The 25,441-nt window shown below is 36.5% G+C and overlaps 1 protein-coding gene across 7 annotated transcripts in view; it reads right to left on the bottom strand.

Moving 5' to 3' along the window:
- The window catches only part of Nlgn1 (neuroligin 1), a 917,175-nt gene that overhangs the window by 338,131 nt on the left and 553,603 nt on the right, over nucleotides 1-25,441 (bottom strand). The gene's annotated exons all lie outside the window — the stretch shown is intronic.

Here is a 25,441-nt window from a genome sequence, read left to right as displayed (position 1 = left end):
AATATGACATGAAGAGATAGACCACTGCCTACTGTATACCATTGCAGAAGAGATATTGCAGAGAAATACTACTTGCAACACAAGTAGTGCTGTCATTGCTAGGCTGACAACCAGCTCAAGGAAGGTGGTGACAGGCACAGTGGTCATTCAAAACTCATTAAAAGAGAATCTAGAGACTGCAGAGAACTGAACACTACATCAGACTTCTCAGATTCCTGCAAAGAATCAGCGAACATTGTGGAAAAAATGGGTGGAAATAGCAAAAGAGCCATGGACTGGGTAGAAGTAGCCTGAGGAACAGTACTCCTCCCGTACTCACAGAGACTGAATGAGGCCTTCAGTTCCCCATCGTAAATACCAACAACCCCACTGAGGAGGAACTGGGGCCAGGGAGATGGAATATAACAGCATAACCTTTAAAAAAATAAAATTTAACTAATATACCCCAATAAAATTCTAAACTGAGAAAATTTTTCTCTCAAACATGAAATACTTATTATCTAAATGACAAAGGGAGAAAAAAAGATAGAAAACAAGGCAAAGGAAAAGCAAAGACGGCTACTTTTTTTCTAACAACACATGGATAGCATGGACTCAACCAATAGGGGGTCTTTATGAGGGTATTTTTGGTTCTGTGTTATGCATTTTTAACAGGTTATCTTGTTGCTGTTTTGAGGTCAGGTCTCATTCTAGCCCAAGCTGATGTGGAACTCTCTATGTAGTCTCAGGGTGGCTTTGAACTCCATGCAATCCTCCTACCTCTGCCTTCCAAGTGTTGGGATCAAAGACTTGTACTACCACACCAAGCTAATAGTTTTTAAAATATTTGTATTCATTTGTTTGCAAGGAGAGACAGAGAATGGATATGGACTGAAAACAAACTCCAGATGCGGTTGTGCATCCAGCTTTATGTTGGTACTAGGGAATCAAACCTGGGTCATTAGGCTTTTCAGGCAAGCATCTTAATTGCTTAGCCATCTCTCTAGCTCCTCTGTGTTATACATTTTTAAGTCGAAGTGAAAGGGAGCGGTGGTACTTGAATACCAACATTTGAGCATAAATGACTTTAGCACAAGAACACTTCATATTATTTCAGAAAATAATGTGGGAAATTTTTAAATAGTGACTGAAAATATAATTCAAGGGTCCTGTCTTCAGAATCGTTCTATCTAGGCATCTATGACTATTTTGTGCTCTTTTTCAGAATGGCCTTGAGGATCTCATGTTCAAAAGAGCTCCCACAAAATCCAATGGCTCAATACTCTGATCCATCCCTGTGATTTAAAACCCCATCTTCATCAACTAGATAAAATATTTATTTCTTATTATTGTTTTCCAAGAGTCTATGCATATAATTCTCTAAATAATATGATATCAAATTCAAGAATAGGAAAATCTAACACTATCATGCTGAATCTAAGTGATATACATTTACCTTATTTTTTACATCTATAATGAAATAAAATCCAAAAGTCAAACTGGTATGTATTTTACTGTTATGTATGGGAAGCTTCAGAAAAGTAGCATGGATCAACTCTTGCACTTCTACTTCCTATGAGGGCAACCCAGTATTCAGGATGCTGTTGTGGGCTTTGACATTCTATCACCTAAAACCCAAATCTTCAGGATTGAGAATCAGAAAGTAATTTTGGTCTCACCTATATCCATAATTAGCTACCTGCACTTAAGTAAGCCAGTTATACTCTTGAAAAAACATTCTGAGATATAGTAAATGCAGGTTGCAAAAAAAAAAAATAGTAACTGTAAAGTTCTTTCTTTTACTGACCTTTGTAATTTTACTAGGGTAAGGAGAGAGCTGAAGCCTGGGGTTATTTATAGGTCAAAAAAATCCTCATGCTAAATTTGTTACTGCTGCTAGAAAATAATTGCTGCATTGATAAAGGTATTCTTCCAGAAAAGATTAAGTAGACAAAGGAAGATTCCTTTGGAGGAACTGTTCATAAAGATGACTCTTCAGCTGACCAGGCTGGACAAGCGGGGTTTATACTGGATGTACACATCTATCTTCTCTCCAAGTCTATACTGGACAGAACCATCTGGGGCAGCCATCTTTGAATACTGTGTTGAGATTTTTGTATCTGATTTCTTTAACACTTCATTCTCTCTCATGTCTTCTATGTGCAAAACATTGCAATTCTCTCTCCCTCTCTTCCTCCCTCTGAGTAAATGTGTTTGCACAACTCATATCTATCTTGTGAGTTGTACTATTGACCTCCTCTGTTCACCATGGCTTCCACATGTTTTACTCGCGTCCTCATCTGCCGGTCTCCCATCCACTCCTGAATGCATGAGAGTGAAGCATTCTAAGCATACATCACTACCATGCTCGTTAAGCAGACAACTCTAATCAACTGGAAATTTCACTTAAAATTTTGCCAGCTGCATCCTCTTTGACCCCAGACTTCAACATAAGGGATATTCCTTGTTCACAAACTCTCCATTATATTAGTTATGGTAATAGCCACCTGTTCTAACATTCCTATCATCTCCAATTTTCATTTTGTTAAAATGATAATGTTATCTCTTTTGACCTCTTTTCCATACCCTTGTATCTAAAGGATAACAGATGTTGGAACTTTCCCACTTATATTAAATATAATATGTATGATATGAAATTGCTCACTTTTCTTCATATTTTCTGTACCTTTTTATGTTTTATTTTATCTTTCCATCTCATCTGTATTACTTTTTAAAGTTTATTTTTATTTATTTATTTTTGAGAGAGAAAGAGGCAGACAGAGAGAGAGAGAGAGAGAGAGAATATGGGCATACCAGGGCCTCCAGACTCTGCCAATGAACTCCAGGTGCATGTACCATCTTATGCATCTGGCTTATGTGGGTCCTGAGGGGTTGAACTTGGGTCTGTTGGCTTTGTACGCAAGCACTTTAACCACTAAGCCATCTCTCCAGCCACACATCTATACTTTTATATCAATTAAAAAACCTACAGAAGGGCTGGAGAGATGGCTGAGCGGTTAAGCGCTTGCCTATGGAGCCTAAGGACCCTGGTTTGAGGCTAGACTCACCAGGACCGACTTTAGCCAGATGCACAAGGGGGCACACGTGTCTGGAATTCGTTTGCAGTGGCTGGGGGCCCTGGCACTCCCATTTTTCTCCCTCTCTCTGTCTCTTTCTATCTCTGTCTGTCGCTCTGAAAGAAAGAAAGAAAGAAAGAAAGAAAGAAAGAAAGAAAGAAAGAAAGAAAGAAAGAAAGAAAGAAAGAAACCTACAGAAAATATTTCTTGTATAATGTTATAGACTTTTGGAAACAACCCCTTTTTAACTCCTTTTTTCACCAAATTGTGTCAGCTCTTTGATTCACAGACCTTCCTTAGTTAATGATCATTTTTTTTCTCACCTCAGCTGTTTTAACTTATAGGATTGAAATGATATCCCTTACATATAGTTGTGGAATAATTAGAATGAGATAATACATTTCAAAGGCCTGGAAGCAAGCGTGTCATAAATGGTATAATATTATTATTGTTAAAATTATTATTTTTATTACTACTAGTATTATGAGGTTCCATAAATTGAAACTAGACTATAAGTACTACTAACTTTATTTGCTATAGCAATAATAGTTTAGAATCGAACTTGATCTGATTTGCTAAATTAGCATTTTTAACTGCTATGTAGCAATGAAGGAAAAAGGTTGTAGAGTAACCCAATATGAGATCACAACTTAATTTAGAATTGCAGATGGATATGGTGTGCTGAACATCAGCTTTCAAATTTTTAATTAGAAAACATCCTTAGGCTATTCTGTATTATAAGGATGACTTTGTATTTACTGAGTCAAATCCAAGAAGATATTTGTTAGTTAATAGAATGAACTCATGACTTTATATTGCCAGAGAAGTTCTTAGTTTTTACATGGTAAATCTAGTATCCTTTCAAACCCTTAATCTTTTGCATTAATGTTCATTTGAAATAAGAAATAACTACTTAGCAAATATTTGAAAAACTGTAGCATTTGTTTTCAAATTCATAACCAAGTTCAAGTAATAAATGTCCACAATGAAAGCTTTGGTTAAAATGTCAGCCAATGGTAGTGTTTTCACCAAGCACACATCCAAGGTTGCTAAACCCATCTTTCACAGGATGTTTGACCCATGACATGGCATTATCAAAGAGAGGGTACATTTCTCTCTTAAAGTGCTGCCCAATTTTAGATGCTGCTTGGCTCAGAGGGACCTTATTTAACCTCTTCCCATAATGACTTCTAAAATACTTCTGAAGACACAGAAAATAATAAAACTCACCTCATATGCAGAACAAGCTGAATACACAATTGCCTGATGCTGGGAGGAAATACTGCCAACTTTTGATGGAGGCAGATTAAAAAAAAATATGTTCTGAACTTCACCTTGTTGTAAACCTGCTGTTTTGTGTCTGATTTTCAAAGCCCAAATTCATCTTTAAAGTTCATTTTTGAGTAAAACCTGTTCATGAAGTGAGAATAAAGAATCCAGGTTTCTGAAAACAGTCCCAGTGATTTCTGTCTCCCTTTTACTTTGTACTTAGACACCAACAGCAAGTTAAGGAGCAGAAGGCAGAAAGGACAGCTGGAAGAAGATGGTGGCAAAGTCCTTGAGAGTCATACAAGGTGATCACCACAGCTGAGCACACAGTAGGGATGTCCTGGTTACAGAGGTAGAGCAAAAGGACTGATCACGCTACTCTTGGTTTTCCTCATTGATTGCCATCAAAGGAGAGGAAGATTTCTCAGAAGACTGAATCCTGGGCTGGGCTGATGTCCAGTAAATAAGTGTTCATTGTGCAAGCAAAAGGCCCCCTAGTTTGGATCGCTAAAAGCTACATAAAATGCTGGGTACAGTGGTGCATACACATATGTAATCCCTATTCTCAGGAAGCAGAAACAGGAGAATCCCAAGGTCTTGCTTGCTAGCTTGTCTAGCCAAATTGGTGAGCTCTGAGTTAAGCCAAAACTGTCTCTAAAAGTTAATATGGAGGACTATGTAGAAACTGGATAAAGTCTGGCCTCCACAGGTATGCACACTCATGTGGACCTATACTTTCATACATGGGAACCCAACATGTAGACACACATACACAAACATCAACCACACATACATAGGCAAAAATAAGTTGAATCCTCAGGCCTTCCACTTAACCTGAGATGTTTCCCCACCTCATGACTGCCATTACCAATTCTGATGTATACTTTATCTTCTGCCTTGCCATATATGTTTGTCCCTAAGTGTTTGGAGAATTATATCCACTACGTACTTAATGTCTACTACTAATAGCTATAATATAATTAAAATATATATATAAATATATATATAATATATAAAATAATATAATATAATACAATATAATATAATATAATTCTATATCTATTATTAGTCACTATCTTAAGTAGTTTGGAAAAGGGACGTGGTTGCAAGTTCATATGTTTTGATTGATACAAATTTTCAGTCTATATGCACAAACATATTATTGGAATTCCAGGGGCACAAGCAGTTAGTACCTGACACTTATATAACAATATTATCACAACACTTCTCATCACTTGGATGAATGAGGGATAAAATTATATGTGGTATCTAGTAAAACTGGGAATAATTTCTATATGTGCCCTAACACAACCTCTGCTAGAGTCCTTGGTAAGTGTTCTAGATTTTCTTTTCAGTTTCTTCTTTAATATTTTTCTTTCTACCTTCATGCAGAAAAAAAAATAACTCTAAGTAGAAGAAAAATAAATAAAAACAATCTTGTCAGGATAGTGATAGACTTATACACATATATGCCTCCATATACGTAGTTTATAAATATATGATATTCAACTATAGATCCAAGGAAAGGGCTGGATATATAGCTCAGTGGTCGATCATTTGCATAGCATGTGTGAGGCTCAGAGTTCAATTTGTAACACTTCACTCATCAAACAGTTTTCATCAGATATTAAAATTAAAGTTGTTTCTTGAATGTTTTTTAATTAAGGAAGAAAAACTGAAAGCAAATTATTTAACAAATCAATTCATAAAAAAAGAGAATAGACAAGCAATAGCAATAGACAAACAAGCAAAAGAGCCTGGTGATAAATAAGTCAATATCTTTTAGGGTTTTTTGCTTTTTGTTTTTGAGTCAGGGTATCATCATATCCCAGGATGACCTGGAACCATTTGGGTAAACAATATGAGAAAAATTTTAATATACTTTATTTTATCACTTGTTCATATCAGGGTAGCAATAGACAAGGTAATTTTAAGACAATTTCTAACATATTTTTCAACTGTTTTTACCTAAAGTTAATTCAAGCAATTATTCTCCATTTCCCTGCTTATCTAGCTATGTTAGGATGATGGTGATGATTTTGTCTGAGTGTTATTTGGTTGGTAGTGGACATGGCATCTTTGCATAAAGTAGCTTTCTCCAATAGCAATGTTTATACTGAATTCATTATGTTTTAAAAAAAATCACCAGAAAATAGTTCTGCAGACTTTTCGGTGTCACAGAAATCTACATTTCCCTAAGGAAAATAATTTTCTTTCAGCCATACTGTATTTCTCTTAAAGTACTGGTGGAAATGTTTATGGGATGCCAACATTGCATTACTAGCTTTTTGTGTTTGTTTGTTTTTTTTTTTTTTTTCCTTTTCCTGATTGAACTCTGCCAACCAAAGCTTGCAGTGCAAATTCACTCTGTTGCTTACATGTGTATATTCTGTGAGCTAAGAATGGTTTTGATAGCTTAAGTGGCTCAAAGGGTTTTAAAGAGAATTTAATTTCATGACTTGTGATGATTAAATAAAAACAGAACTTTGCTGACTACAACTAAGATATATGGGAACAGAGCCACAACCACTGTGAACTTCAGTCTATGGCCACTTGTGCTTTTGTGCTACTATGATGGAGTGAGACTGTGGCAGACAGTATCGTGTGTGGCACATATATGAAGACCATTCACTATGTGGTGCTATTGTTTTGTTTTGATTTGCTTTGGTTTGGTTTGGTTTTTTTGAGATAGGGTCTCACTCTAGCCCAGGCTGACCTGGAATTCACTATGTAGTCTCAGGGTGGCCTTGAACTCACGGCACTCCTCCTGCCTCTGCCTCCTGAGTTCTGGGATTAGAGGCATGCACCACCAAACCCAGACAGTGCTTTATTTTTATACTTATTTATTTATGAGAGACAGAGGAGGGAGAGAGAGAGGAAGAATGAGTGTGCCAGAGCTTCTAGCCACCACAAATGAACTGCAGACACATGTGCCACCTTGTGTGTCTGGTTTTATGTGGATATTGGGGAAACAAACCTAGGTCTTTTGCCTTTGCAGACAAGTGCCTTAACCATTAAGCCATCTCTCAAACCCCCATGAGGTGCTTTCTGAAAAAGTTTGCTTGTCCTCTCTTTGTGATCTACCAATTTCTAAAGGAGATTTGATCAATCATAAAGCTATTCATTAAGATTTCTTGGTTCAATGGATATTTCCCATATTTGTTGGTGAGCCTAATCCTCCTGTATGTGAGCATCTACACATGTGGTTATATAGTCTTCAGCAGTGAGGAAATTGTGCATTAAAGTATGATTCTGGAAAAAGTACACTTGGTAGACCACCCTGAACATTGGTTTAGTGATACCAAGAGTAGTCCACTCTAAATAATGAAAGGCAATTTCTCCATTGCATCAAAAGTAGATTGTATCTACCATAACAATGCAAAAGCTGAAGCATGACAAAAAAATCACATCAAAGTATAACAGATAGAATGACTCTCATATTTAAGGAAATGGTAACTGTACTTCTACTCACAAGAGTATTCAGGAAAAATAATTCACTCTGCAAGGTAAAAATCCTGTACACTCCAATCGCCAATTTCTCAATGTCAGTAGTCACATTGCTATATAGTTCAAATATAATGATGATAACAATAACAAAATTTTATACTTTTCTCAAGATTTACAGGATAGAACAATCTTACTGGTGATGGCAAATATAGACGATAATAAAGAATGTTTCACTTAACACAGAGTTTGCTATAGGAAGTACTGATATAGTGAACTGGGTACTGCTTAAGCATCAGACTTGATGCCTATTTCTGAATTGCAGTTGACTGAAGGTTAATCAATAAACAAACTTCAATAAGCATATGCATTTCTTTCATTGATCTCACCAATAACTTAGAAGATAAAAATGGTGGTAATATTTTACATTTTTATGGCACATATTATAAATCATTTTTATACACACCATTTGTGTTTAGTCATTACTCCCCAAAAGACATATTGGAGCTGGGAGATAGCTCAGCGGATAAAGAGCTTGTTCTCCAAGCACTAGGACCTAGGAATCAGACCCTGAGAATCTGGGTAAAGTCAGGTTTAGCAGCATGTGTCTGTAATCTCAACAGACTTATTGTAACACGGGAGGTGGAGACAGGTTAAGAGTAGCTTGGGGCTATCTAGCACAGCAAATACAGCACTGAGTAGCAAAAAACCCTATCTCACAAAAGGTGGAAGGTGAGGACTGTCACCTTGTACCTTGGTACACATGTGCCTCCACTCACACATGAATACACACACATACACACAAAAGATCAACACACGCTTCTCTTTTATCTTCTAGTTTTATTGTATTTTCAAATAAACCAGTTTTCTTCTTTTTGCAGGTAGATAGAAATGTAGTTATGTTTGGAAGCTAATTATACAACTAATAACACATATAACACTTTAAATTTTAGTTTTTTTAAAAAGTTTTGTTTATTTTTGTTTATTTATTTGAGAGTGAGAAAAAGATTCAGGAAGGGAGCAAGAGAGAGAGAAAGAGAAAATGGGTGTACCAAGGCCTCCATTCACTGCAAATGAACTCCATATCATGTGCCACCTGGTAAGCATCTGGTACTGGGGAAAGGAGCCTTGAGCCAGGGTCCTTAGACTTCACAGGCAAGTGCTTAGCTACTAAGCCATCTCTTTACTCCTTAATTAAAAAATGTATAAACATAAATTTGAAGATCAATATGTTTACTTAAATTTGCCATTACATGAAAGCATATAAATTTAATATAGTTGAGTTTCCAACATTCACTTAAACATTCCAAAGCCAGATTGTTTACAATTCTGAAAATAATTACCTAGCATTGGTATTTTTATTTCAGCAAATACTTATATAATTTTAATGGAGACAAAACAAGTTTGTCACAGGAACAAAATTTCAATTTACCAACAGTTCAATTTTTCAATGGGATTTTAACGTTTAGTATACATAGCTATACTAACTTTTCATTGAAGCATTTACCTATAATGGAAAGGTAGAATTATTTTATGAAATGTCATAGTAGTTAAAGGAGAACCAGAGTGGTATTTTCCTCAGCTATAAAAGGACACTGTGTCTATATGTAGTGACCGTATATCTCCTACACTGGTTTAAGGTAAGAAAGTACAGTAACTACATAACACTCATGTCTATCATGCCTATTGATAATAACATATACTCATTGCTCTGTGGAAACATTTTCAAGTCCATAAACAAAAACCATCATGATTTGTCTACCCAAAGTTTCTACTAAACAATATGTATGTACCTTGACAGGGTAAGCACTGAATTATCCAGGTTACTAACCCAGGTTACCTAGGTTGGAACCAAGGCTTCAATATGACCCAGGCACTTTGCTTGGAACTGGACATTCCTCTCTCATTTAGGAAAACACTATCATTTAATACAGTTATAAATTCACTTTGGAGAATTCAAGTAGCAGTCAAAGGATTAGCCATTTTGAACGTGGAGATTCAATGCCTGGAGACAAGTTGTTCTGAAGTGAACTGGCTATTCATAGGAATACTCTCAGCTGCCTCTCACAGCTCACAGAACCTTGTGTGATGATGCCAGTCATCTTCACTTGTAACCAAAGATCAGGCGATTGAAAGAGAATAAACTTGGTTAGGTACTTCATCTCTTATAAGAAAACAAGTACCTCAACTGAGTAAAATGGAGAAGAATGCATTGGAGTTTTTAAAAATATTTTTTGTGGTTTATTTTTATTTATTTAAGAGTGACAGACAGACAAAGAGAGAGACAGAAAGAAAGAATGGGTGTGCCAGGGTCTCATGCCACTGCAAACGAACTCCAGACACATGCGCCCCCTTGTGCATCTGGCTAACATGGGTCCTGGGGAACCGAGCCTCGAACTGGGATCCTTAGTCTTCACAGGCAAGCGCTTAACTGCTAAGCCATCTCTCCAGCCCTGCATTAGATTTTTGACAGGAAAATTGGCTATTACCTATACTACTTCAATTGGCTATTTATTTTCAGAAAGTTATATTTTTTTAGATTATATATTCCAAACATAGCACTATGGAGATAGATAATGGCTATTGATACCAATTTACTTTTGGATATCTTTGTTTCTGGAATTTTCCCTTACATTAACCTGAAAATAAAATTTAAATTGCCATTTATTATGTTTCATGTATACTTTGGATATTAAAAAAAATAACATTGGTAATTGGAAAATTATTTGATAAAATCACCTTTGGCCCAGGACATTAGTCTATGTACTATTTAGGCAGCACTTGGTTTTGAAAAATACATATGAATTTTAAAAAGTTTATTGAGGGGTGACCCTACTAGCATTATCTTAAAAGCTCCATGTAGCACTTCTTATTTCAGTAAAATAATCAACATACAAATAGTGCTAAAGAAAGTTCCTGACACATACTATTATCTTGAAAGTATTGTTTTAACATCATTACTGTTTTTTTTAATATTACTATAAGTAGGAATGTATCCATACTAGCAAATTTTAGCCAGAATCATCTTTCTCAGCCAGACAAGACAATCCCCATGCTATACACACACCTTGTGTTAAACATTATAGAGGACCAAGTAATCTACTCCCCAGAGACCACTCATTTAAACATGAATTAAAGATACTATCTATGTAAGTTAAGAATTCCAATGTTTAAACGAAATGACCGTTAAGCATATTTTTGTTTCACCAATTTAAAATGCCTGTTCCAAAAATAATACATAAAACACAATATGTCTAGAGTGAAAATAAATATTTGCATGAAGACATGCCCATGAACAACACAGACATACACACAATACACAAATCCTATATAAACCCAAAGGAAAAGTTAAAATACCCAGTTTGCTAGTTTCTTTAATATTTATTTATATATTATTGGAGAAAGAGACAGAAAGACAGGGGGCCAGGAAGAGAGAGAGAACGGGCACACCAGGGTCTCCATCTGCTGTAAACGAGCTCCAGCCACATGCGCCACTTTGTGCATCTAGCTTACATGGATCCTGGGGAATCAAACTTGGCTCCTTTGGCTTTGTAGGCAAGTGCCTTAACTGCTAAGCCATCTCTCTAGCCCGAGTTTGTTATTTTGGCATGGTGCATTAACAGGTGATTTGGGTTCATTACATATTTTTTTTTTCTCACGTTTGATATAAGCTACTTGTATTATTAGGAGAAGATAAAGATGACTTTGAGAACAGGGCACAAGGAAAAGAATGACATTAAGCAGAGGGTTTCCTGTTGTGCTAGGGCAGATCTGTGTGCAAGAAGCTGAGAGCATCTCTAAAGAGAGAGACAGATGACACAGACCCACAAATACCTGCTCAACACCGTGGAAGGCACTAGGAAAAAATCACATTGCATTTGACTCAAAGTGTTGCTGCAAAGGCTGACCCTGACAGCCAGGAGATGCCTCCCTTATGAAGCAGAGAGACTGCCTTCACAGGAGACTGCCCTTCCTTGCAAATGTAACATATAGAGGGGGAGATTGACAGCTTGTTAAAAGTTAATTAGGGAGAATAGGAAAGAAGCAAGCCTTGTGTAGCCAAGTGGGTGCATTTTCCTCTCTCAATTATATCCAAGACTGAACCTCACCTAAATGCAAGTTGGAGCAGAGTATACTTCATATGCTGAACGTGTAATGTTAATATCTAGTAAGAGTAGACATTGTGAGTTCAGAAAAATACCGTATGTGTAAAATAAACAATGTTTCATTGGCAGTGAAAATATGTGCATATTTTTAACAGAGAAAAATGGCATTCCAGCTCATTAAATTATGTCAAGAATCATAGCAGAAACTCAACACAGACTGTCACCAACCATCACACAAATAACATGGCATGGGTTGGCAGCTGAATACTACAGACTGAGAAAATAATGACAAGGAAAGCCTTTATTCCAGAACCACTTAGTGGCGATTCCAGGCAGCTCTGCACACTCCAGAGGAGTTTTTATTGTGAACAGGGAAATTAAGTTTACACCCACATGCGAAGATGCATTTGTTAGGTGTGGGAGAAATGCCATTAGCTGCATAGATCAACCAGTGACACGAGGGGGCGCAGTTTCTGGTCCCTGCCTCCACCCACCCTCCAAAAGAAGCCCAGACTTGATGGAAAGTACTCTTTTTTTTTCAGAATTTCCTAAAGACTCATGAAATCAAGCAGATGAAGCATAGATTGGAGCCTTCTATCAGACTGTGTTATTGACTTTCAAATCAGGTCAAATGAAGCCCAGATTGGATGAAAGCAATCCAATCAAATTTCCATTTAAGTCCAGGTAAAGGGGCTTAAGGGCCTAAATTATTCAGAAAGTGTCCTCTGGCTCATTTTTTTTTCTCTTCACCATCAAAGTTTGTCAAATATAAAGTTACCCAGAGTAGTCTAGCTAGACAGAACAAATAAAAAGCTTTGATTAAAGCTCATCTCTTTATTGTATATCCATTTATCCAAATAACTAGGTCTCAATACTACTCTAGGAATCCCATATGAATCTTGCTTAGCCATATTTTCAAGAAGCTAACAATTGAGCAGGGGGGAACAGAGGTATGAACCAATTCACATAAAAAGCCTCAAATGATCACAGTAGAATACACTGGAAGCAAGAAAAGCTATAGTCCAATGGCTACAGAGGGTTGAAAACAGTGACAGCCTTATAAGGGAATCTCACTCTTATCAGCTGACTCTAAGTTGATGTTGGAAAGTCACTGGACTTGACCCTGAACATCCTCCTTTGTAACCCCAGTTATGTTCACCGTCCTTTGCCTCTACCTTTCTTGGTGGCCATACTGGACTCTCTAGAGTAATAACTGATGGATAAAATTATATCTAGTGGAACTTGTCCAGACCCAGAGAAGGCTGCTTCTCCCGGACTCTCCCAGCACTGCCAATGCAGAGCCTTGTTGGATCAGCAGTGAAAGCTGCTTTGACTCCATGAAGACTGTAGGAACAATGCTTCACACAGTCCAATCTCTGTCCGTCCTTCATTAAATTCATATTATTTATTATATTTGAGAGAGACAGAGAAATCTTCAGAAACAAGCTCAATCTCTGCCCTTGAGAAATATTTGATTGTTGTTATTATGATTATCATTTTATTTGGTGGGGGGAGAGAAAGAGAATGGCCATGCTTGAGCCTCCTGCTGCTGCAAATGAACCCTCAGATGCATAGGCCACTCTATGCATCTGGCTTTTCATGGACACTAGGGAAAAGATCCCAGACCATCAGTCTTTGCAAGAAAGGGTCTTTACCTGTTGAAACATCTCAGCAAAAATCTCTGTCCTTTTTTGTATATTATTTTCCTTCATATATTCTCCATGATTCATTTCAAAAAGGATTGATTTGTAAATACATGAAAATGAATATTATAATGACCAGTTATTTCTACAATGCTGGTACAGTATTGACTTCCTGCAAACATTGTAACCCTCCTTGCGTAAGGACCAAAAGGTTTTGTTAAAATTCACTGGCTGGATATATGTTTATAACTTTTAATTTGTTTTGTTTCAGCTTTCTGAGATAAGACCTCATGTGACCCACGCAGACCTCAAACTTGTTATGTAATGGAGGCTAGCCTTGAACCTATGATCCTCCTGCCTATGATCCCCGCCCCCACCAGTACTGTTCTTACAAACATGTGCCACCAGGCCCAATTATGATATAGTACAGCAGTACTCAATTTTCTATTTAGTAGAAACATATTTCATACTTTCAGATTACATGATGTTTTCCTATACCTTCTACATTTTCCATTATTAATCATTTTATGTTCAAATAAATAACAATTTTTTTTTCCAAAAAAAATTCACTGGCTGGTGCTGGGGAGAGAGCTCAGTGAGTAGTGCTTGTCTCAAAAGGATCCCCAGGACACAGGTAAAAATATTAGATGTGGTGGTCCCGTTCCTGTAATTCCAGTGGTGGGAAGAGAATGACTTAAGGGATCATAAGAATCATTGGCCAGTCTAGCCTAATCAGTGAGCTCTGAATCTATGAGAGTCTTTGTCCATTAAAAAAAAAAACCAAAAAACAAGGGCTGGAGAGATGGAGAAATGGCTTAGCAGTTAAGCACTTGCCTGTGAAACCTAAGGACCCCAGTTTGAGGCTCGATTCCCCAGGACCCACATTAGCCATATGCACAAGGGGGTGCCTGCGTCTGGAGTTCGTTAGGAATGGCTGGAAGCCCTGGCGTGCCCATTTTCTCTCTCTCTCTCTCTCTTTCTCTCTCTATCACACTCAAATAAATAAATTTAAAAAAAAAGTTGGGTGGTGTCTGTGGTAGTTGAATAGATATGTCTCCCAATAAATTCAGTTTTATCCAGGCTTGTAATTTGATGTCACAGTAGGTGGATCCCAGGTCCATCCCTAAAGTGTTTGTTACTGGGGCAGATCTGAATTCTAGGGGAAAAAAATTATATATATATATATATATATATATATATATATATATATATATATATATATATATATATAATTTTCCCTAGAATATATGTATGTATATATATGTGTGTGTGTGTGTGTGTGTATGTATGTATTAGGCATCATATATATATATATATATATATATATATGTACTAGGCATTTAGATGAGGTTTTATTATTTAAAACCAGAAAAAAAATTCATTTCTTTAATTTGCTTTTTGCTTTATCAAATGCTGGCTGGCACACTTGTATATGTCTGACAGATATTCACTCATTATCTGTATTTCTTGCCACTTCTCTTGGAAATATAAGCAAACATATTTACTAGTAATGATATTCACAAGAGATTGATTTTCCTCTGTTTCACTACCCAGTAGATAATTCTTTAGCAGCTGAGAATGTGAAATGTAAAGTAGAAATGCAGCCTGGCTTCCTGAAGTGGCTCCAAAAGAACAAAATGTCACTGCGTCCCACTTGGGAGGCATTGTGGGCTCCTAAATGCTGTTATCAATGGTGTCAACAGTGATACTAGGGACTGAGACAGTCCAGAGACACGGAGGGAAATCTGTCTGTAGTACACAAGAGCATGCAGGCCTCTCAAAACGAGGGCACTGGAGTCCTCCGAAGCTTGGTCACGGGCTCATCATCAAATCTTTGTTTTCCGCTGACATTGTAGATTTCACTAAATGTCACCTAACTCAGCAGGGCAGACAGGACTCAAACATGGAGGACACAACACAGGTGTCAGCGATTGTGAGTGGATCTTCGCCACAGAGAGAGTGAAGTCGCCTTCGTGAGCTGGCTTGTTTGACAGTCCTCGCTGAGGGCTGCGCTGAAGATGGAGGTAGGGCTCCTGATGAGATCAAAGGAGCGCTGGCCTTGGGAAAGGGGTGTTCTGGGACCACCAGGGGAGTGCACTAGGACCTGGTGCTGAGTAATTAACATGGAGGCACTCCCAACAGAAAATGTAAGAGGTGTTTATGCCCATTTTTGTCTCCAGGAATACATTGTCAGAGGGCAAGGAGAATAGTTAACCAGATTTCTAGAGAATTAATACGCGAAAATTTAGCTGAGAGGCAAATTAAGTCCATCCTACCATATTTAAGTGATCAACTATGAAGCACAAGGGAATTCAATACAAGATTGTTCTCCGTGGGCGCAACAAAGCTTCACATTTCTTTCAATAGCTGTTTGTGATTAATAAAAGAAAACATATTTCCCTCCAAATCCAAAAGTACATATTGAAACACAACTAAACTATGAAGTTCATACTATACATGTAACATGCATTGGCATTTTGAATCCACAATATGGTGGATAGAAAGTAAAATCAGAGTCATGTAACCATCTGAACGTGCCAACACAGCGAACTTTCAAGTTATAATAGCTGCTGAGCAAGTGTTCATGGAAAATGTTGATATTTTTAATCCTTATTCAAGCCGCCAGTATTAGACTGGGCCTCTCTTTCTGAAGCTACTTTGTAAGCTAATTAAGCAGATATGACTCTAAACTTGACTAACCATAGGTATGGGCCATAATGCAGTAGAACAGATAACATAAGTTGCCAAAAATACAGACATTACTTCACTAAGAATGTGTCTGTAAAATATAGTACTTCTGTCCCCCTTTCTCTTTCTCTTAACTTGGAACAGAAACTACATCATGACATCTGTAGATGTCCACTTTTCATAAGTAGGATGCTTTGAAAATAAATAATGCTGATGTATAGAAGACTGTGTTAATTAAAAGCTCATGAGAGCTTCTAATGGATACTGAAATGACCAAAATTGGAGAGCTAAAAGTCTTAATAATTCATCAAATATATCATCTGTGTCACAATAATCTAAAGAGGACTATTCTAATTTCAGCTTGTTTTCTCTGAAACAAGATAAAGATATAAATGTCACACATGATCATTTAGATTTTTTCTAAATCCATTACGTATTTATCTCTCTCTTTTTTACCTATCTATGCATACCACCCACCTATCTAAACAAGTCCTTAAAAACTTTTTGACATCTGTTTATTTGAACATCCAGCACAATGGTACATTTTGATATTCTTAATGTAGTGCATGGAAGGGAATGTCATATCCAGTCAACCTTTTAAGCTGATTGTTTTGTTTTCAGCTTCCACCATTGGGGGGTCCAGTGGAATGATCTGAGCTGCCACTCTAAAACGTTTAGAGATGCCTAGTTCTAATTAAGCATATCAAATCTGACGCCGGACTTCAATGACACAAAGGGTGCCATCACTCTGATAAGGCTCTGCGAGGCAGGATTTAGAATTAATTCATAATTTCCTTTATGTTTGTCATGTGTTGTGAAAATGAACTGCCATTCAGCTTTTCATAAGACATGCATGAGCAGAAGATTTAATTTCTGGCAGTGTTCTGGAAGGCCTGCCTAGTTTGGGGAGCAAATTATGATTGCTTACTGTGATCCTCAGATAAGTGGAGCAGCAAGGCTACTGTCTGGCATGCAGATACCTATGTCTGTCCTTGCTCAGTCACTCACATTTACACAATTAGAGAACTTCTCCTACCTTCTTACTTAACTTTTGATAGCCACCAAGAGCCTAGTGATTAAACCATACTAAGACTATTAAAAATTAAACTTTTTATATTGATGAAAAATGTGGAAGAGTCATGAAGATTTAAAGTAAAAATGAATGGGGACTTAGGCAGCCTATATTATCTATATAATAGAATCAAAGTTTTGGCTTTTACTTTTCTATATACCAAGAAGTAGCTGGCTGCCTTTACAAATACCAGGTTTACAAATGCATAAAAATGTAAGTCACCCCCTGAAACCAATCACTCATAAAAATTATGAAACCACCAAACATCTCCTGGGGAGAAATGATAGGCACTGGGGGAGATGAGGAACTCTGACTGTCAGAAGAGTTCGCAGAGTTGTCCTTTACTGTGTGCTCAGATGTTCTCTGATGGATCACTTCCCTTCATTCTTCTTGTTGGGACATGTTGTGAACAATACATTCTAAATTTCTATTTGTTCAGGTGAGCTTTGCAGAGGGAAGCATTAAACCTGTACTTTTTCATAAACACCACAGGTATCAAAACAACTTTTAAGAAAGGCGATTCATGATAATAGAGTTAGTGAGATCCATAGCTTCCTCAAATGGGAACCAGATCTAATGTCTATTTTGTATTGGGATCCCATGTGATATAAATACCAGAATTTAAACATTTTAAAGGTGGATTTAAAGTCTTATATGTCTTCATGCTCTAGTCTTACTCCACAGTCTGAAACACATGCCAATATATTCTATTAGATGACAAAAAATCTATTTTTTGAGTTAAGAACAAATAATCACTTTTTGAAAATATTTTTATTTATTTATTTATTTGAGAGAGAGATATAAGAATAGGCAGGGGGAAAAAGAGAGAGAAAGAGGGAGAGTGAGAATGGGTGAATCAGGATCTTCAGCCACTGCAAACAAAATCCAGATGCATGCACCCCCTTGTGTATCTGGCTTACATGGGTCCTGGGGAATCGAACCTGGGTGCTTTGGCTTTGCAGGCAAGCACCTTAATGGCTAAGCCATCTCTCTCACCCCAAATAATGACTTTTGAATTGAGGATGAACTGAGTCACAATTTAAAATTTGGTTATAAATTCAGTTCTTTGAAGATTATAGAAATGGGCTTTAGGCAGGATGCTTTAGACATTAGCAAGAAGGTTTTAAAAAGTTATATTCTAAGTATGGCAGAAAGCATGCCTCATGATTACCTGGACAAAATTTGAATTTTCTGTTAAAAGAAAATTTCAAGTGATCCATTTTTCATTTTAAATATCATTATTTAAATGATCACTTAAATGATTTAAGTGATCCAAGAGAAGTGAATATAAAATTCAAATATAGGAAAAACAATATTTTATAGCCAGCTGGAAAACCCTTATGTCTATTTTGACAACCCAACCACACATATACAGACTGTCACAAAAGGACAAAAGGAAAATCATTCAGTTTCCTCTCAGGATATCATTATGAGCCTTTTTTTATTGATTGGTTCATGTGGTATATGTAATCCTCCTTCTGGTTTTCTGCTAACCAGGAAATCTGTTTTGTGTAAACAACCACAGGTGATTAGCAATCAATGAATAACTTTAACCCAGGCAATAAATGCAACAGGACAGAGACCTTTCATTCCCTACAGATTGAAGTGGACTTTTCCACTGGAGGAACATGGAAAATCAGTGTTGCTGATGTGCCCAGTACAGCCTACTCTGCTTTGTTAGCTGAACGTTCCATGAGGAAGTTTAGTCTGCAAGGATATTTCTTCTGCTCCATGCATTTTTTTCCCCATTTTGTGATCTACTAACAATTCTCTTCCACATTCTATAATGTAAACAATACATCTTGAGATTAAAGAATAAAGAATAATCACACATAAGATGCATGGCCATAGTGATTTAATAGTAAGACTGAATGGTTAAATGCCCTTCAAGAAAAGGTGAGTGCCACAAGCTTTGTAGGCTTGATCTTAAGATCACAGTATCTTAGAGCTGAAAAATAAAGTTTCTAAGGGCACCTGATATAGGAGATTCCATGGAATTGATTATCAGAATCATTGGAGCAGCTTCTTAAAATACACATGAACATACACATATACACTCAAAAAAAAATATCTATATATGTATATATATATCAGGGTTGCTCCTCCTCCAACACTTAAGAGTTATGTAATCTATATTATATGCACTTTTAAAGATGCATTTATTATGATATATTAAGAATAAAGTAGTTGCATATACAACAATATTATAAATCCATCTATTTTATACAAAAAGGGTATATTAAAAGCATATAATCAGAGGGCTATGGAGATAGTGTAAGAGTTAATGGTGCTGTGTTGTAAAACCTGTCAGCGTGAGTTAAATTCCTTGGTACTCGTGTCAAGCTTGATGTGCAAAGAGGCGCATACATTTGGAGTTCATTTGCAATGTCAAGAAGCACTGGTATACTGATGCTTTCTCTCTCTCATCTATCTATCTCTCAATAAGGAAATAAATAAATAAATGTATGTTATCAGATACTAGATCAATTATATAAAGATAGACAAGTTATAGATGATAGGTATGTAGATAGATAATAGATAAATACTTAGATACATAGGCAGTTGATGTGTAATCCTGTGTGCTAGCTATTACATAATTTATCTACGCACATTGTCTATTTCTGAAAGAACTCAAAATTGGTTTATCTTGGTCATTTCTTAAAGAAAGCCATGCTTATATCTTCTCATGTTTTGGGGCTGTCTTACAATTTCTTCATGTGTCCAGTAATATTTTAAAAACATTTCAACTTTTAAATTGGGTTGTTTAAGTGATTATGTTGGCTGCCTACAACTGAGGGGCACAAATTTATCAATTTTACCCTAAGATATAGCTGTTACTCAGGTGGTGAGGTAGTACGTAGGAAATGGAGCTCCAATTCCACACTATGTTCATACCCTCAAGGGCATCTGTGGTGTATCACTAGTGCTGTGAGCCCCAAGAGTATGTCTTTTTCTCAGAACTTCTCTTTGCATATTGATTAGATGCACAGAATAAAAAGGGGTAAGGAGCCTCCTGTGATATGGGCGGTGTTTATCCTTGTTGAGCTAGGGATTGGAAAACCTAAGTTAATGGAAAATTACTCAACCAATCCAGTCAGCTCCAATGTGTCATAGTCTCAGAATGTCCTTCTTTGACCTTCCTGGTTGTGTATAAAACAGTCCACCACTCAATGTGGGCTAAGTTATGCATCCTTATCATAAAAGCTCAACATCACAGGCTTAATATAGCAAACATGCATTCTTTGGTAGTTATCCATGCCCAGAAAAGATCAGTATCTAAAGTCCTCTGCCATTGTAGGCATCCTTGCCAAACAAGGCTAAGGTTCAAGGTTCATGTAGTTCTGGGCTGAATTTTTGATACTAGGGAGTGAAAGGTTTATGTCTTATCATATTTTGGCTCTTAGATTTTCTTCTCACAAGTGTGACACTTTTGCTCACACAGTTATTTAGCTAAATTGAGTCAACTGGTCACACCAAACTGCAGGGGTTGAGATGTGCAGTTCTACTCTGCATCAGGAAAGAGGAGTACTGGAGCTCTTGCTCAGACACACTCAAGATATGATGTACCTTGTGGTTATTTTCTGTGTTAGAAAGGATGATTAGGGAAAAATCCCATCTTTATGATTGGTGTAACCCCAGTTTGCTGATTAATAGGTGTGCAAAAAGTATTTCATAACTTAATGACCTCTTCATGGTTAACTGTTTGGTTTTATAGTTACTTAGTATTAACTGTAAAAGCACTACCTTGGACATTAGAAAAAGCACATTATAGAATAACACCTATACATATGATAGTTTAAATTTTAAAATATTACCAGAACACCCAAGATCAACCCACGATTATCCTTCTACCATGTCAACACCACCATAAGTATGAGCATGTAATTGATGAGAGCATTTGTTCACACATGACATTTGTCATTGCAACCCAACCATTACAACCATTTTGACAATGCTGTAAGATTTTCAAAAGATATAAACAAAGACAGGATGGGAGAGACAGTAATAGTTGCTCAGGGGCATGATACAGATAAGGTAACCCATGAAGTATTTTCCTTCTCTTGCTTGTTAGTCCTACCTCTTCGTTTTCCTCTCAATCAATTTTCAAAAAAGCTTATTAATGTAGATATTTGTCTCACTGGTAATGAATCACTTGTCAGATAAAAATATTTAATCTAATTATACATTCTGTTTATAGAATCATTTTCTGGACACAAAAATAAATCATGTCTCCTAAATTTAGCCATTACTGAAGTTAATAAAATATATTGATTTCATTCTCAGCCATACTCTTGGTTTCACTTCCATATCTCAGCACCTTTTATGATGTATGATTTATTTCATACACTCAATAATCTGGGATCCTGTTTATAAGTGAGAAGAAAGTGACATATGTATCTGAGCAACTTGTGTGGCAACAAAGCCCATAAAAGGCGGACTGTGTACCTGTAAACCATAGAGCCAGCTCATCTTAATTTTGTCCTCTTTCTAATGTGGACATGGTGATTTGAGAACTAAAACATATTGGCACAAGAGATATTAGTTTGATTATTTGGAATTTCATATTTACAAGTTAATTTAGGAAAAAATGCATGTCTCTATATTGTCATGAGGTTTGTTTTACATGCTTTTACATGATTTTTCTACTCTTATGTTTATTTATTTATTTGCAAGCAGAGACAGAGAGAGACATGGAGGAGAGAAACGGGCATGGCAAGAGCTCCAGGTACTATAAGCAAACTCCAGACACATGTACCATTTTGTGCATCTGGCTTTACTTAGGTACTAGGGAATCAAACTTGAGTTGTTAGGCTTTGCAGGCAAGTGCCTTACCACTGAGCCATCTCTCCAGCCCAAGTTTTCTAGTCTTGTTAGAAAAAAACTTAGTTTCTGCTATATTTCTATATAATAGCAAAATCACTGAAAAATCTTTCAGATTATTAATATACTCACTGACTAGCAGCATAATGAATAATGATGCATGAAACTTTAGAATTAAAATTGAAAGCGAAAAGAACTTCCTTTGCAGGCTATAGTTGCAATAGTAAGTTACAGCTAAGTAAGGCTGTAACTTACTGAATATCAACGAGGGGGAGATAGAATCAATGGAGTAATTGATGAAAGCTTACACAAGTTGTTTCATTTTAAAGGTCGTTTCTTCAATCTTGTCTTACCCTTTCAGCTGAGAATTCCAATCTAGGGACTTGTGAACACAATGCAGTAAATGCAAGAAGCCTGTCCGTGGGCTGCCATCTGCTACAGTAACCCAGTTGTCCACACAGACACCACGGTGTCAGACTGCTTAGATACACTTACCCTTATCATGCTAGAATAAATCATAGAAACAGTTTTGTTGTATTTATTAGCTTGAACTTCTCTAAATTGTGGCACAGGAAACCAAGTCAAACAAATGAAGCCCACTCTAATAAACATGAAATGCATGGTACTTAAAAGAAAGTGGAGGTTTTAGGCACCTATATGGCCAAGCTTACTATGAAAAGTGGCATCCGTAAGAAGGCAGAGGTGGTGACTAGATTCATTAGCTACCACACAAAACTGAATGTTTGAAAAAATGTGAAATCATTATAAAACCAGCTACTTACTCTTGAGCTATTTTGCAAGAGCTGTTACACGGGATTGTATATCTGATTTTAACCTTAGAAAATGAAAGATGCCACCCAGCATTGGAATAGATAAACTAAAGGGAAACTAAAATGCATTTACCATCTATAAGCTAGAAGAATACACTCACAACTTGATTCATTTTCACACTTAGACATTTACAGAACACCCGTGAGGTTGGTATAATTATCCCCCATTCAGTGGTTGGAATAGATCTGACCCAAGCATTTGAATCAAAGTTCATATTCTTTTGATTATAATTTGAGGAAGAACTTTTTTTTTCTTTGAAAATTAGATATCTAGAGCATTCTTTCAACAGACACGACTGCGAAGAAACTATACTCAAAGAAATATTCCTCATGTTTGTCTATTTAATCACCTTGAGGACTAAAGTAACAAATGTTGCTAAGATAAAAGATCATACTGGGTCTTTAGAGAAGGCTGGCCAATGTAAATCAAAGGAGGGTCAATCACACTGTCCTTAGACTTACTCAGGCCTGGTACCATGTCATAAACACAGCCAAACACAACTAGGAAATGAACACGCAATATTTCTACTAATATTTGTTTACAGACACTGAAATTAAAATTTATTATACATTTCATAGACCTTAATATATTATCATGACACTCTTTAAAAAACATTTTTAATTTTTATTTATTTATTTGAGAGCGACAGAGAGAGAAAGAGGGGGAGAGAGAGAGAGAGAAAATGGGTGTGCCAGGACCTCCAGCCACTGCAAATGAACTCCAGATGCATGAGCCCCCTTGTGCATCTGGCTAATGTGGGTGCTGGGGAATCAAGCCTCTAACTGGGGTCCTTAGGCTACAGACAAGTGTTTAACTGCTAAGCCATCTCTCCAGCCTGACAGATTTTTGGTTTGGGTTTTTTTAATCATCTCAAATCATCCAAAAATATCCTTGGCTTGAGGACTAAATGAAAATGGGCAGCAAGCTACATTTAGCCTATAGACTGTTGTTTTCTGCCCCTTGTCCTGGAAACATCCAGAACCCTTCATATAAGTGGATTATGGATGTTCAAAGAACAAGGTCAAAGAGAAGAAAAAAGTTCTTTTATATATTTTGATAATAGCAAATTAGTTTGCATGTGATGATTCATATAAGCTCATGTGTTTGAAGATTCAGTTCCCAGCTGGTGGTGCTATTATGAAAAGTTGTGGAACCTTAGGAAATAGAGACATGCTGGAAGTGGAGGGTCCCCAGAGAAAAATCTTGATGTTTGATAGTATAGTCCCATGTACGCCTCATGACCAAGTGTTTCATACTTCTGACACATGGCTTGGCCTGCCATGATGGAATATATCTCTTCAAACTTGGAATCAAAATAAACCCATCCTCTCTTGAGTTGCTCCTTGTGAGTATGTATGTGGTCAAGTATTTGGAAAGTAATTAATATAGCACTAATTAATAAATAACAAATAAAAATTATAAAAATAATATTAGTATGAAATTCAAAGTTCACTATGAATAAGAAGTAAATGATAATCTTGCATAAATTTACAGGTATGTGAGAAGTTTTGAGTTAATTTAATGTTCTCCATGAGAGACTTTCCTTGACAATATGCTTAAGAATTTTTTGTTGTTGTTGTTTAGTTTTTCAAGGTAGGGTCTCACTCTAGCTCAGGCTGACCTGGATTCATTATATAGTCTCAGGGTGGCCTTGAACTCACAGTGATCCTCCTACCTCTGCCTCCTGAGTGCTTGGATTAGAGGCATGCACCACCACGCCTGGCTATGGTTAAGGATTTTTAACTTGATCAAAGCCCCTTTTGCTATAGGCTTTATACTACCCATGGAAATTGACTTACCAATGGAATCTCAAAATCTGTATATTCTATCTTCTTTTCAGTGTAATTTGTAAAATCAAATTTATGATTGGAATGCATTATTGGACTAATCAATTTAATAGTAAGCATATATGTTCGACAGTGCATACACACATGAAGGATGTATATATTTTGTATCATCATGCCAAATGGAATAGGCCACTTTGAACTTCAAAGAGGTGGAAATGGCTGTGTACAAGTGACACTACTAGTTTTTTTCTTTTTTTTTTTCATTTCTTTTGTGTTTTATTAAAACTAGCAACTATTGACCTTTGAGGAAGGTAAAAAAAAAAATCCATATTTTCCTGTTGGACTACATGAAAGAAAAGTTTTAGATTAGGTTTTATTGATTCCTGCTTGAAGATTTTAACTAAGAATTGTGACTTTCAATCACTGAATTACATCTAAAGCCTATAAGGTATTTTTTTGCTCTCCAACCTTTGGCCAGTCTGAGATTGTCTATAATATTCAAATGGATTAACTGTACATTAGATGAAATGAACAAGATCATAAAAGACTCTCCACACTGGGAAACTCATTTGGATTTGATGCTAAGTGCTGAGGGTTTGTTTGAACTAAGATATTGGGTACATTTTTTAAAAGGAGGAAAAAACATGAAAATTACCAAAGGCAGAGAAATAAGAGTAGAAATTAAAAGTAATGGCTGGATCTGGCAGCAGTAGCACACGCCTTT

This window comes from Jaculus jaculus, chromosome 11 (genome assembly GCF_020740685.1).
Source record: "Jaculus jaculus isolate mJacJac1 chromosome 11, mJacJac1.mat.Y.cur, whole genome shotgun sequence".
Classification (NCBI taxonomy): Eukaryota; Metazoa; Chordata; class Mammalia; order Rodentia; family Dipodidae; genus Jaculus; species Jaculus jaculus.
The sequence above is the reverse complement of the archived record's forward strand: the minus strand, read 5'-3'. Positions and strand labels throughout refer to the sequence as shown.